Source organism: Equus przewalskii, chromosome 26, assembly GCF_037783145.1.
Source record: "Equus przewalskii isolate Varuska chromosome 26, EquPr2, whole genome shotgun sequence".
In the NCBI taxonomy this organism is placed as follows: domain Eukaryota; kingdom Metazoa; phylum Chordata; class Mammalia; order Perissodactyla; family Equidae; genus Equus; species Equus przewalskii.
Window position 1 is genome coordinate 7328930 of NC_091856.1, and position 13994 is coordinate 7342923.

A 13994-nucleotide genomic window follows, 5' to 3' on the forward strand; every position below is an offset into this window, starting at 1 on the left:
GCTTTGCCCTTCTCATCCAACTTTCATTTTTAGATAACCACACACACAAAACCTTAAAAAATAGTGTCTACTGGCTTCATCGTCTATGAGGAGTGCCAAGTGTCATGGTACTTGGGAGTCTTTTTCAAAGTCAACATGTTACCAGTAGAAATTTATTTTTGGTTATATATTTCATTTACTCTTTAAACATTTACTGAACATATACCACTTGCTTACTTTCATGAGGCACCAGGAGCATAAAAAAGAAAGAAATCTATGCCCTTGAATGGCTCGCAACCAACCTTGGTAGGGGCAAGTCAGACATACAAAAGGATTTGGTGTATTAAGAGTGATAACAAGTGTCCACGGAAAGGGTTATAGGGATAGTTTTGTAATAGTTTTTGATATTCACGGAAACATCTTGATTCCTATAATAATAAATCACTACTTTAGCCCTTACAGTCATGACTTGACATTTTTACTGAACCAGAAAGGATGACTATATATATGAAATTTCTATAAGAAGAAAAAATTGTAAATCTATTTGTCTCATTAGGGTGGTATTTGAAAACAACCAAAATTATACGTGAAATACAAGTCAAATAGTAAGTGTGTTTCATAATTATTAGAAAATATTCAGAGCAGAACTTATGCACACACTGCATCACCACAGAGCTGGTATATTATTTCAGCATTAAATAATCTAATGAAATTACTTTCATATAATTTTCTAAGAACCAAGACATCTCTACAGCATCCACAACTTTGGAGAGTTTTATGTTCAAACACTATCTACTGCCAGTTTTTATTAATTCTAGTTTTTTTTGTACTAACACTATGTTTTGAACAGCTACAAGACTAGGTCATTTTGCTGATAGAGGAGGTGAGGCCATTAGACCTGTTTGTGGGTGGAGAGAGGTGCAAAGTTGAGGGACTGCCCACTAGGTAGGGTGATGAATGCTAAGTCTGAAATCTGAATTTAAGGAGCACTGAAAATACCTGCAGCCCCTGAATTTCTCACCATTAATTTCTCTCAAAACCATCTGCAGATGTGTGCGTATTAATTGGCTTCTGGCATTCTGTTACCTAGGAGGAGTAACACATTATATAGGTAAAACTAGAAGGAAAGCAAAAAAAATTGTAGTGAGCCAGTGCAGGTGGGGCATTACAGCAAGAAACCCTGACTGCCAGGCAGGAGGGGTCCTTCATCTCCGGGAGACGTGAGTGGCAAAAAGTACTTGAGATGTGTTACTGAAAGATGGTGCTCACTCACACTGATATCTAGATCTGAGTGTGGAGGGGTGAGGGCTGGGGTTATTCACCATTCACACTGCCACGTATTTTTATAGCATGCTTTTCATTTCATGGATTTGAATACATCAGTGATTGGGGTGATGCAGGAGGGGGCGATGGAGGAAGGCAGAAGGAAAACTGGAAGGCATTTGGCTATCATCTGTTTTATTTGTTTAAGCTTAGGGAAAAAAAGAACATTCAGCCTTTTAAAAAAATCATAATAATGAAAATGTTAATAACCAAAAGAATAATGGCTACAAGTTACGGAGAGCCTGCTAAGCGCGAGGCACTGTGTTGAATGTTTTATGTACATCATCTCATTCAACGTCCCCTGGGTTTCCTCCACTTTCCCCGAACACTAAAAATCTCTTCCAGAACTGCGAGTTCATTCTCTCGTAGCAGTACCATAAAGGGATTCCACTTTATTTGCAATTCCAAATTTATAAATTCTCCTTCACCCTTGACCTTGTTGGAGCTTTGAGATGGTGAATAGGGTGTCCCTGAGCATCCAGGGGAGTGGTGTTCCTTTCCTCCTCACCCAAGGCTAGGCTCAGACAAAGGAGAGTGTACTTCTTGGCCAGGCAGCCCTGGAGACTTGCCATGGTAGAAGGAAGTGCCTCAGCCCCATCTGTACTGATAGAGCTGCAGAGTTGAGACCAGCACCAATCCCAGCCCCACCTCTCTGTTCCAGGTCCCACTCACTTCTGGATTTAGAATCCTCACTTACCTTGTGATTATTCAGCGCCAGGGCAGCGAGAATGGCTCTCCTGCCTCAAGGCCCTGCCAATGCTAACACCCTGAGATTCCAGGGAACGCTCTTCACTGTTCTGAGGGGTATGTGGTAACAAGGCAGATCTGTCTTGAATGGCTTCCAAGAAGCCTGGTGCCCAGGGGAAGCCTGAGAAAAACAGATGTAGAAGTAGGAGCCCCAAATATTGCGAGTGGTTCACTAAAGAGGCTTTGCTGCTTTTCGGGAGAACCTGGTCTCCCCTACCTGGTGGTTAAAGACTCAGACTCACTGTCCTTTAAGCAAAGAGATGCTGCAATTCTACTCCTGTCAAGGAGCTACTGAGAGAAGGAAACCAGCTGCTACACTCAGGGCACTTGCTGTTTAAGAACTTTCCTGTTCTCTTAATTTTTTCCTTCCTTCCTTTTTCTATCTCCTAAACTTTGCTTTTGTTGGTGGTATCTAGACACACTGTTGTCTCTCCTCCGGGTGTGTGCTGGGGCTTGATCTAATTGTCCTGCTGTCCAGTGTCACTCGGCATTATTATCCGGAAGATGAATGGGATGGGGGTCAGAGTTCAGCAAGGATGCATCTGCTCACTTGCACTGCATAGCAGAAGTGCTCAGAGGTGGTCTTCACTGAAAGCTTGGAAAAGATTTGCACAGAGTAAGCTGTCTTCTATCCCTCCAAAGATGGGGTGACCAAAAGGTAGTCCTTTTCTGGAGGGACCATAAGTGAATCAACAGGAGGAAGGAATATCTTTACCGGGAGTTCCCTGCTTGGGATGTCTTGTCTTCTGTAGGAGAGAAAATACGGAGAAAGACTGGGTGATTAAACAAGCAAGGGAATGCAAATGGAAGCTCTGGAATGGGTCCTGACCACTGGCCTATTTTGCTCATAGAATAATCTCACCAAAGAAGAGTTTCCACTCCACTCGCAAAGCCTCTTGCCCAGTATCTCCCCTGGCCTCAGGTTACTGCGCCATCGCCACACCGGGCTCAAGTTCTCTTACTGGACTCTCTTCACGTTGACAGTTCTTCCACTTTACCAAGAAGTCAGAATCCCCACTTACGAAGACCTGCTGTGGCATTCGAGGCAAGGGGGACAATGGATCTATTGTTCTTTTGGCGTTCTTGACTAGGGGATATGTCTCCTCCATCTAACCCCGTCACCAAAGGAGGCCGAGTATGGAGCCCTGAGAGAGTCACCTTCCCTCCACTCCCGTTTTGTTCTTTGGAAGAGGGTTTCTCTGTGCCCCTCCCCGCCCTTGCCACATCAAACCTGTTTTGGGACTCGAGTGGACGGTTGCCTTTTTCCGCCCTTCACAGAGTGGAAGTTGGGAGAGGAAGAAAGAAGCAGAGACCAGGAAACTGACTTTAGTTCAGGTGCGACTTGCTGCCCATGGGTCCTCCTGGACCTCTGGGGAGACGCATCACGGTCACCCCCACAGCGCAGAGGCAAGAGAGAGGTCCACAGGAACCCCAGCGCAAGCACTAAAAATACACGGCGGGGAGAGCCCGGCATTCCGCGGACTCGCCGCTGATGCGGTCTCCCAAGATGGGTCGGGATCCCGCCACCGGCTTCCCGTACCGCGGGCGCCAGGGAGTCCCCGCGCAGGGCGCACCTTTGCCGTTCGGTTTCCCAGCTGCCTTCCGCGAACCCCGCCGAGCCCCCTGCAGCTCCGGTGGGCGCAGTCTTGCTCGCCTCACCCCCCGGCTCGCTCTCCTCCCTCTGCCTGCACTCCGGAGTGAGCGCTTGGTGTCCCTCTCTGAGCATGCGCGGCCCGGCGCCCTCCCCGCCTCTCCAGCGCCCCTCCGCCCCCTCCCGCCAGCCTTTTGCTCCTTCCTTTCATTAAACAAACAGGAGAGCCCGAAACCTGGACCCTGTGCGAGCGGCAGCGCGACCGCGAGGCGGAGGCGGAGGCAGAGCGTGGGATGGGCGCCGAGGGGGCCCTGTGATCCTCGCACCCCCGCCCCACGCGCGCGCGCACACACTCACACACGCTGGCACACACGCACTCGCGCGCACACACATACACACTCGCACAAGCACACACTCGTCCACGCCCGCGCCGCGCGCTCGCCGGCTCGCTCTCCCACGCAGGCGGAATGCAGCAGAGCCCAGGGAGCGTGTCTCCGGCCGCTGCCTGAATGCACCTCGTGCCCGGGAGCCGGTTGGCCCAGTAGGGCGCACGGGGGACGCTCCGCCACAAGAGGTGAGTAGGGCTCTGCAGCCGCGGGCCGCTCGGGGACGCCGGGCAGCAGCGAGCAGGTTTGGCCGGACGCGGCGGTCAGATGGCCCAAACCGGCTTGCGGGCTTCAAGGTGTGGATGAAGGCGGCATCTGGGCTGTGCAGGGGGAGAGGGCGATCCCAGGGAGGGTCGCCTCCTGCGAGGTGGCAGATTGACCCAGCAGAAAGCTACACCTTCCCTGCTCGTAAACTTTCCTCCCCTGTCATTTGGGAAACGTGGAGACAAAGGGGGCGTGGAGGCTCCCTCAGTCCCGTTCCACCCTCCTGGCTGCATTCCGGGCTGCGACGGGAGACGGCGTGCGGGCGGGGGCGCCCTGCAGGTAGCTGGTGCCAAGTCCTCCCGCCCGGGCGCGGGTTGGGATTTCTCACCCCTATCTGGAAGCGTTGCCTTTGATTTTCCCTCAGGCGTAGGTACCTGTCATCCTTTCCTCCCTGCACCCGGCACCCTAGGCGCATCATAGCGTGTGCATGGGGGTGTCACCTGGAGAATTGGAGGGACAGCCTTTTGGCTTTCTCATTCAGCGCCAGTGTCAGAGGCGCCGGGGTGAGGCTCGGGTCAGTGCGGAGATGAATGATGAGTAACTGAAAGGTTTGCCATAATCACCTCCTGGGTGAACGCTGGGCGCCGGGATCTCTCTCGGGGAAGGTGCTGTCTTCATGCACACCAAGGCGGCAGCACTGGGAGCTGGGCTGGGGCAGCTGTGGCTGCGGCTGTAGCTGGGGGAAGCTGGGGCTTTATTTCTGCCCTGGGGTTTTATGACACATACACACACACGTGGAATACGTGGAGGATTCTGGGTTATTTTTCTTTGCGGGGATATCGTTTTCCCTTTTAACCTCTTTCGTGGGAGAGATTCTCTGCAGCCTGATATCTAGCTGGTGGGCAGGCATCGTTCTGAATCTCTCTTCGGTCTCAGGGAAGAGTTCCCGAGAAGAGGATTCCCTAAAATGCCAGCCCCATTGGGGCGGGGTCTCAGAGTGCAGAGCGCCCGCGGACACCTGGGAATAGCCTCACATCGAATGGCCCTTTGAAACAGCAGAGACTGGGTCAGCGTGTGAGGAGTCCAGGACTGGGACAAAGGGGGCTGGAAGAGGGACAGATCAGATGGCCATTTAGGAGAGTGACTGGACGCCAAATAAGGCAGGAAGATGTTGAGTGTGAGGCATGGTACCCTGCAGCCCTCACTGAATTCATATACCCCTTCTCCTATGGTTGGTGGTGGCTTTTATTGACGGGGTGGGACTCTAATTTGGAGATTTCTGGAATGTCACATCTGGAATTTAAAAGGCTCGATTATTCCTGGGCTAACGTTTAGCAAAGTCACAAATTAGTTAAGTCTGGAAAGTGCCATATGTGAAAGTTTCTCCATCTTGACATTTTGTTTATATCTGAAAGGTGGGCTGGGCAGACAGGTACGTTTTTGGCTCTTCTATTCCCCGGGAGTCTTAGATTTGTAGGAGAAGTGTGTGGGGAACCTGGAAGCCAAGCTGGTGCTGACAGAAGAGAACACTAGAAGTTCAGATTCAGTACTTGTGACTATGGGTTGTCTGAGGGTGTTCTCTTCACTTTAAGAGGACAGGCGGAGGTCATGTCTCTGCTGCTCTGGGGACCTTTAGTAATTTTTATTTTTAACATTTTATAACTTCTTTGAAGTGGAAGAAAGCGTAATATACAGGGGGTTAATTGAGGAAGTTGACATATGAAAGAGACCTGGACTCATAAGTCAACATAGCCAAAGGTGAAGAAGTTTTTGAGAAAGAAATTGAAAAAAAAAAAAAAAAAAGAGGGGAATTGGGAAAGAGAGGCATAGTATTATTAAAACAACTTTGCTTTTATGATTTTTAAAAAGCATTCAGTAAGATAGAAATCTTGAAGTTTTTTTTTTCTTTTTCAAACAACTAGTGAGGTAAAGGCCTTTCCAGAAATATTTTCAAGTTGAAATTGGCATAGAGGGGTTTTAAATATAATTGTCAACATATGTCCTTTTTACTTCGTGGTGAACATTCTCTTCATTTTCTTTGCAAAACTTGGCAAGAAAAGCTTAAAATTATTTTTTCTTTTTACTAGAGCTCTATTTTCTCTCTTTATGGTGTATTTTCTTTTCCTACATCTGCAAGTTCAATTTGTTTTGATTGTATTCAGATTCTGTTTACAGGTATTTATTGGCCACCTATCCTGTATTCAGCATTGGAGCTCGTATAAAAATGTCTAACGTAGTTTTGGCCCTCAGAGGGTTTATGATCTAGTTGTAAGTACAAGATTAACACACATGAAATCATCAGAGTGGGAGAGATCTTTACTGTCCTGTGAGCTCCTAACATTTACGCTATACACTCCATCTTCCTTTCTGAATTTTCTCAACATTCAGAAAACACACACCGGCATTTATTATGTGCTAGAGGCTGGAGGAAAAAAAAAACCCCACCAGGAAGTAAAAAAATAGTCTCAGCTTTCAAGGAGGGGGAAACAGGTATTCAGCTAACTATGACGCAATCTGATTAACTGTGAAAACTATCAGGTAAATCAGCGCCCATAGTACAGACATGTAAGTGATTTGTTCTTCCCCTGGGGGCTTTGAACAGGTGATCTTTGAGATATTTTTGAAAAATGAATAGTCCTTTACGAGGTAGGGGAGGATAAAAAAGAACATTCCTGGCAGAGAAAATGTGTTAGAGTGCCTGATGAGTTAGGGTAACTGTAAGCCGTCCCATGTGGCTAGAGCACATGGTGCTGGAGTGTGGATACAGGGATGCATGGCAACTGGGCAACACAAATTATCAACCGATGCTGTAGAACAAGTGTTTGGTTAGAGATATGCCCGGGATGCTATGGAAGCACAAAGGGAAGGCATCCACCTAAAGGAGGGTACGATCAAGATTTCTTAGGGAAGTTGACATGAGCTAAGTCTTGAAGGACAAGAAGAGAAGGGCTTTGCAGGCAGAAAAAACTATATGAGAACTGGAAGTAGTTCTGTGTGGCTGCAGCGAGAGATGTGGGTTCTTAGTTAGCTCCATGGAGTCGCAAACCATAAGGTGAGAGAGATAAGCAGAGATGGAGTGTGAATGGAGATATCCCAAGCAAAAGAGCTTCTAAGAAAGAGTTGGACATTGGGAAAGTTTGAGACATGTTCAGATTTGCATTGGAGAAAGATGGCTGTGACCGCAGTGTGGAGGATGGACTGGAGGTGGTGAGACCAGAGGCAGGGAGCTTATTGTGGAAATATAGGTGTGAAATGATGAGGATGGTGGTAGTGGGGGTGGAGAGGAGGAGATATATCAGAGAGACAAGTTAGAAAAGTAAACTCTGCTAATCTAAGAAGGTACTCCTGTGTACTCCCATACTACCCTCTACTTCCCCAGCATTCACTCTCTTGCCTGTATTTTGAGGGAAAGGTATTTACAGATGCATCTCCAGCATTCATCATAGGGTTGGTACAGAGTAGGGACTCAATAACTATTTGTTGAATGAGTGATTAAATCAACAAATGAGAAATCCAGTGATGATGTGATGATTCCTGCCCTGGAATAGTAGACATTAAGTTGTGACTTCGGTTTCTCCAAGGTGATCAACCTTTGGTGGGTCAGTGACAAATGATCCAGGGAGACTACCTCTAGGACGAACTGTCTTATGAAGTGCCAGTAAGAAAGCAGAGTTGTGACATCACATTTTTTATATTTAAAAAATTGTATCATCCGCCCATCTTGGAAGCAAGAGCACTTAGCATAGTTCCTGTTTTGTAGTAGGCTGCCAGTAAATGTGAATCCCTTTTCCTTCCTCCTTACTTGTCAGAATTTCCTGATTTCATATGGTTTGCTCAAACTTTTAATATAATCTGGGGTCAGGGGGTTTTAAGCCACAGGGTCTCATTTAAAGAGCTAATAGCATCGTGGCATCCTGGAATGAGGGCGGGACCACCCGTATTCCAGTCATCAACCATGCAGCCCTAGGAATTGGGTCCCTTACTCAACCAAACCCAAACATACTGACTTCTAATTTTAAAATCCCAATGGGAGATGTCACAATAGATAAAAATGTGAGAATATGTCAAAGATAGATTTGATAGATTTATCAAAGATAGCATGTTGGGGCTGAGCTTTGGTAGCTGGATGAATGGTGGCAGAGGATTGGGGAGGGAGGTTAGCTCAGAGAAGAAAGACTCAATGCTGTTTTGTGGAAATTGATTTTGGGGTGACACTGGAACATCCTGGAAAGTACATAGTACAGATCCCAGTTTGTAGTGGTTTCACAGTAAATGCCAACTATAGCTTTGATTCAGGGAGAGGATGGAGAGAGCAGGAGACTGTAGAGCCAAAGACTAAATCTCAACATTTAGCAAAATTTAGGGATTAATGAGAAACAAGTAGTACAGAATACTCAGACAAGATGGGAAAGAACTGGCATGAAAGCAAGAGCCTAAGAAAATCATGAAGAGGGGTGGTGAGACTTCACGGAAGCAATCCTACCTGTATCAGGCCTCGGGTGAGCGCCTACAGGTGGAATCTCCTTTAATCCCCATGCCACCTACGATTCCCTTCTCCATTTGACAGCTAAGGAGGCTGAGACAGAGAGTCCAATAGCTTGTCCAAAGTTACCAAGCCAGTAAGTGGAAGAACCAGGTCTCAAAGCCCATTCTAATAATCCTGCTGACTGTCTCCCCTCATCAAAGGGTGTAAATTACCAGAATGATTTTAAGTGTGGAGAGGTTGAAAAGATCGAAAGTAGGGAACTAAAAAAAGACAACAAAAAGGAGTTTACCAGTGACCATGGAGAAAGCAATTTTAGTACAGCCACGTGCTCAGAAGCCATGTTTCAGGGACTTCCATGGAGAATTGGAGGGAAGAAAATCCAGGCGAGGCATACCTATCAGTCACTGATGAAGTCTAGCGGGGGAAAAGTCTAGCGGGGGGCCATAGGGAGAAGGTACAGTGAGCCTCAAAATGCAGTGTTTATCAAGGGGGTGCAGGTGGCAGAGCTGGTGTCCAAGGAGAACAAGAGGTGTGGGAAGGGAAAGGAGAGGAGGAAGGATGCCTTTTTCCAAGAGCATGGAAAGAGGGATTCAAGGACAGATATGGGGTGTTCTATTCTCCCCTACAACTAAATGACAGAGGTGCTTCATAAAGCCCAGAGAATTCAGATCCTGAGTGGCCTGGAAACTTAAGGAGCCTCTGAGGGACATACTCTAAGGGTGTCTCTTGGGCTCGCAGGGTAATGACACTTGGGTGTGTAGCACAGTGGCCGAAAGCACAGAATCTGGAGTTAAACAGGCTGTATTTGATTTGGATCTGCCATTTATCAAATGTGCAACTTTGGGCACACTGTTTACTTTTCTGTGCTTCAGATTACTCCTGCTCTTAAGATGGAGGTAACCATCTTAACCCATCACATAGAATTGTGAGGATTACATGAGTTAATACTTGTAAAGCTTGGCACAGAGTAGGTGCTCAATAAATGGTAGGTATTATGTGTGACAACAGTGAGGTTAAAACACAAAGCCTTGGCTTTATGCTCAGGACTCTAGAGATTGGTTGCTTTGGTGTTCATTTAAAAAATTTATTTTGGTTGATTATAAATAGCTGGCTCTAATTCTGTCTTCTGAAGTGCAGGAATTAAATCAGGACACACAAATATGGCAGGAGCAGACCAGCTCCACCATCACAAGCCTGGGTGGAGTAGCCTGGCTGCGTCTGCCCATAACATTTGTCTATTTGCCTCCTCACCTTGTCTGGGGAAGATGAGCGTTTACTTGCCTTTAGGCTTGTCCTTGAGTTCTTCAGGCTCATGGGCATCACACAACATCTACTTAGCTGTTTAGCAAATTGTTTTCAGGGAAGTAATGACATGTATTAATTACAGCACCTCTTTGGTACTGAGCGATGTAAACTAAAGATCTCTGCTGTGAGGTTTGCAATATTCTTTGGGAATTACAAGCCTCCCTTCTTCATAGAAAAGTTTGCAGTGTGTTCTAAAGTAGAGTTCCAGGGGATATGGAAGCCCCGTTATCTAGCTAGTTGGCAAGAGGGCAGTGGCCGGAACCCAGGTCTGACCATAATCCAATGCTCTTTGTGTTACACTCTGCCAAATACTTTTATTATTTCTCTGTAATCAAAGACTGACCTTTTTTTGATTTCATCCATCCTATTTATGTTTTAGCCATAGTAAACTTATTATAGTTCCCCAAGTGAGATTTTTCTTTTTCACCTTCAGGTCTTTGGCCATGCTCTTCTCTTTTGGGAATCCCATCCTTGCCTTCCTCTGCCTAACTCCTTTAGTCCTTTTGGTCAAAGCCACCTCCTAGGGAAAGTTGTCCTGACCTGTTAGCACTGGGATTGGCTTCCCTTTCTGTGTGTTTCTGTAGTCCTCAGCTTTGTATTTTCAGTACCTGACTTAGTGCTTATTGCATAGTAATTGCTCAGTAAACATTTTGGATTGAATGACTGACTGAGTGTATGATTCTTGTCCTTTTGAGTCATTGCTGATGCCACAATAATGCAGCTTCATGTTGTAGAAAATCATAGACTTTTCAAATTCAAAGCTTCAGTGGAAATTTCCTAAATCAGACTCCCTCTCTTCCAAGGGAATCTGAGAACCTGAGAGTTTTGGTGACTCACCTGAGGCCATGTAGCTAAGTAGCGTGAGAATGGGGACCAGAACCGCAGTTTCTGATTGCATATGCAGAGTCTACCCACCAGGGCTGGGATCAGGGTGAGCTGAGGGAGGCAGGGGCATGCAAGCGCCGGGTTGGTTCCTATCTTTATTTAAAATTTTGATGTTTTGTTCCTCATGGATTTTATGTGTTCATTTTGATTTTTTAAAAATATTGCATTAAAATATTATTTTCTTGATGACTGAGTTTTTTGGCGCCCCTTTAGATTTTGCGCCTCATGCAAATGCCTCACTTGCTGCACCCTAGTCCCACCTCTGCTCTTTCCACAGAGTAGGAGGGGGCATACTTCCTAGCCTTACGACACTGGTGTAAGAATACAGTTACACTGCGTATGGCATGGGCCCTCATGGAAAATATCAAAGGAAACACCATTCAACATGGAGGTATGAGCTGTTAATAAACATTTCATGACCTGGCTGATCTGCTAATTAGTAAACATTACATTCACAGTATGAAAGCAAGGCCGAAAGGATAAAATAAAAGTTGAATAAAAGCTTCACTACCTACCATCTATTTATCTATCTATCTATCTATCTATCTATCTATCTATCTATCTATCTATCACAGGGCTAAAGGACAATGTAGAGATCATCTTCATTTATAAGTTTATGTGGTTGTTTATATTTGTTGATATTTTTCAGTTTTTGAAGACGGAAAGGAGATGGAAAAAAGAGAAAATTATTCTACCCATCAACTTGGCTGATCTTGGCTTATGGTACTGCTGGCCTCTTTTGAAAATTTGAGGTCAGAAGTTAAAAAAAGCCCAACAACTTGGCGATTTCTGCCAAAAAAAAATAGGAAAGGAAGGAAAAGAAGCATTAATGGAAAGGAGAAAAAGAGATAAAGGGAGGAAATTTTGAGGGGGTATCTACTAAATACCATCGAAGGTACTACTGTCAAGTCTAGAAGGAGCTTTATGTATATTATTTCATTAATTTCTGCAGCATGCTGGAATAGGTATTAATATCTCCATTTGACAGCTAAGCAAACCAAGTGCCAGAAAGGTGAGTTTGCTCACACAGGCTCTCAAAGCTAGAGCTGGATTCAAAGCTGGGTCCAAGTTCAAAGCCTATGCTCATCTCACTTCATCCTCCTGATTCTCAAAGGCTTGGGGTGACAGATTACCCCATCACCTTCCGCCATCATCAAAGACTTAGGTGCAGCAGCTTGTCTGGGTTCACTGGATGCGAAGTCAGCAGTCAGCTCCCCTCCGTGCTGTTATTTCCTCCTTCTGTGGTACATTTATCTTTTCCCATTCATCAATAACAACAGAAAGCAGAGATGCAGACACATAGGAAACAAATACCCCACTTTGTGTGAATGTCATAAATTTTTACTTGACATGAAAGCACATATTTTACATTGCCTCCGTTACACTAGAAAGGGCTTTTCCTTGGGTAGTATGGCATTAAGTGTTCTAGAAATGCTCCCAGACATAGACTGAAGAAAAGGTGATTGTAATTACTGGAGCAAATCTGTCACGATGAAGGGTAATGTATTTGCACGGGTGGCAGTCAAGGGTTTCTGGGGTGCTCTTTTTGTTGACGTTTCTGAAGGGTAGCATGGAGCAGTGACCCCCAGCCCCAACATTTTAAATTCAATGAACTCTATAATCAAGTGGAATCAGATAAAATTAACAAGAAATAAAATCTGGTTGAGAGTAGTGCTGTTCTGCTCAGAGCTCTACAAGCCAAGCGTGCTTTATTATTATTCTCATCTTCAACCTTTGCTAGCTGTCGCTTCCAGGCAAACCCACACACTCAAATGCTCTAATAATCTGCCCACAGCCTTCTCTCCCGGGGGTCACAGGAACTGAAAAAAAAAAAACAAGTAAGACCTTTTCATTCACACTTGTATTAACTGGAAAGAACATTATCTCTCCGTGTGGTTTTTTTTTTTTTCTTTGCAGTTTAAAAGCAAGGCAGTATCTCTGGGTTTGAGATTTGGGTTTAGTTATTTACATGGGCTGACATGTAACATGTGACACGAAGAATTCCTGGCCAGGCTAGTTTGGAACAATTAGAGTATTTTACCAATCAAAAACTAAACCAATTATATGTGTACTACAATGTTATTCAAAATGCAGATATAATGAAGTGCCTGATTTAGAAAGTAAAAGTCTGTCATATTTCTGCCCCAACCTCTTTCCCAGAAAACCACTGTCAGCTGTTTAGTGTGTGTTCCTCCATTTTTGTTCCATTAACATTTACATATGTTATTATTTTTTCCTTTTTTTTAAAAGGTGGGATTATACATTACGTATTATTTTACCATTTACTTTTAGTAACATTTCAAAGGAGAGCAATTTCTTGAGAGTAATAAGCATTTGGCAAATATTACTGTTGCATGAGTAGGATGAATGCTGCTTTCTGCCCTAAAATAGAGCTCAGCTGACATCTCCTAGGGCCCTTTGGCCATCTGTGCTCATCTATATTTTGTAGACACAGTCAATGATGAATATTTTCTGAGCTCTTTCTAGGAGCCACCTACTATACCTTGTGCTTTTCAGGAGCTCACCTTCTATCTAGCATGATAGAAGATAGATTTTATCTATCTAAAATAATGAAGGGACTTACTTTGAACTTAGTGAATGGCAACAGCTGTAGATTCTCCTTGATTCACAGAATTTCTGGAAGGGATAGTCTATGCCACTTGTCTTATTTTTCCAGATGAGAAAATTGAGGTCCATTGAGGTTAAGTGACTTGTCCAGGGTCCCACAGCTGGTGACTGGAGAGGCTGAGATGACAGGTTGGTTTCCAGCCTGTTAGCCAGTGCTGATTCCATTATATGTGACTACAAAACAACCCTCACATCTGGGAGAGTGAACAAGGGAACTCACTGCACAATCGCTAGCTTGAGCAATGAATCCATAGCAAATTGAAGCTCATGCTTTATGTAAATATTGTCACCCACAAGCTGCTGCAGAGACTGCCTCCCCATCTTCACACCCCTCCCTGCCTGTCTACTTCCTGGCCAAACTCCATCTTCTCCTCCTCCGTGAGCTGATACTCTCTCATTTTGGTAACACTTTGAAGTTAGGCGATAATCTGACCATCACGCTGAGATGAGATGGTACCCA

General features: G+C 45.2%; 1 protein-coding gene across 5 annotated transcripts in view; it reads left to right on the forward strand.

Annotated features, from left to right (window-relative positions):
• The first annotated feature begins 3796 nt into the window (after window positions 1-3796).
• Window positions 3797-13994, forward strand: part of PLPPR1 (phospholipid phosphatase related 1) — a 264088-nt gene continuing 253890 nt past the window's right edge. The window contains exon 1 of one of the 5 annotated variants that reach the window (XM_070595294.1): window positions 3797-4214. The gene's annotated coding sequence lies outside the window, so the exon portion shown is untranslated. The remainder of the gene's footprint in view (window positions 4215-13994) is intronic. The other 4 variants (XM_070595293.1, XM_070595295.1, XM_070595296.1 and 1 more) reach the window with 4 other exon arrangements.